Below are 1,249 nucleotides of genomic sequence, written 5' to 3'. Positions count from 1 at the left end.
ACAGCCAGGCTCTAGGTGCACTGTTTGGTTCACGGCTCCTCCCTTGAGCCCTCCGGGCGTAGAGCCTGAGAACTCAGCACGTGTTTGTTGAATGAATCAATGATGAAGGAGGCAGCTGGGCTAAGAAGAAAAGCCTTAGACTCGGAGGCTGTGTCTCTGGTCGGACGTTTGCCAGCGGGGTGGCCCTGGGCAAGTCACGCTCCTCCCTAAGCGGCTTTATCTCTGAGGGTGTGCTCTGCCAGGGAAAGGCCGCACCTGCCACAGACTGGACGAGCCTCTGGAGACCCAGAAAGTCATACTGCAGAGCTGAGCCTGGCTATGACCCGACTCCAGGACACACGCCTTTCAAAGACGAATCCCCATCTTAGCGTCCTGAGCACCCAGAGCCCCTCTGAGCAAGTCAAGGTCCTAAGGAGGCAGCTGGTCGGGGTCACCGAACGAACTCAGCCCCGCAGTTCTCAGCCCCGGCTACTTGTCAGAATCACCTAAACGATGGCAAAATGCAGATGCTCAGGCCCTTCCCAGACCAATTTAATCAGAATATCTGGAGAAGGTGACTCTCTCAGGCAGGGCTGACAGGCCCTGGGTTAGACGAGGCTTTTGTTCACTGGTGTCAGGCCAAGTTAAAAGAATCTACTCCTGTTTCTTGAGGGCACAGCCACCCCAAGTGTCTGGATGTAGGGGTCCTTCTCTAAGGTTATCCAAGTTCCCCTGATAATCCTCAATCGTGCGGCTTAAGATCGGGAAGCGGGCTAGGGATTCTGGGATTCACTGTAGTGTTCGCTTCGTGACCCTATTTTTTGCCCTGTATCTAAAAGGATACAATGAAGAGAAGGAAAGTCTTAAAGATATAACACCAAAAAATTATCTGGAGTCTACGGCCATGCCACCCTGAACAAACCCGATCCCGTCTCATCTCGGAAGCTAAGCAGAGTCAGGCCTGGTTAGTGCTTGGATGGGAGACTCCCTAGGAAGGCCAGGTGCTGTAAGGCGTAAAAAATAAAAAAAAAAATAAGGGATTGTAAGCTGACAAGGTCCTTGCAATCTGTGAGGTCAACCAAGGGTTGCCTCGCCTAAAAAAAAAAAAAAATTGTCTGGGACTGATGGACTCTGTGGGTGAAAAACAGGGACTTAATGGGAAGTAACCTCAAGGGCGATCTGATCATAAATTCCTACCTGGACAGGTCATGGTGGGTGGTCACGCCCCAGGCCTGTCCCATCTGTAGTGAGAGGTTTTAAGCCAGCCATT

The 1,249-nt window shown here is 51.7% G+C and overlaps 1 pseudogene; it reads left to right on the top strand.

Moving 5' to 3' along the window:
• Nucleotides 1–873: 873 nt before the first annotated feature.
• Nucleotides 874–992, top strand: LOC111729546 (annotated as a pseudogene).
• Nucleotides 993–1,249: the final 257 nt, after the last annotated feature.

Source organism: Pteropus vampyrus, unplaced genomic scaffold (genome assembly GCF_000151845.1).
Source record: "Pteropus vampyrus isolate Shadow unplaced genomic scaffold, Pvam_2.0 Scaffold268, whole genome shotgun sequence".
NCBI lineage: Eukaryota > Metazoa > Chordata > Mammalia > Chiroptera > Pteropodidae > Pteropus > Pteropus vampyrus.
This window is presented reverse-complemented; position numbering and strand designations above follow the sequence as displayed.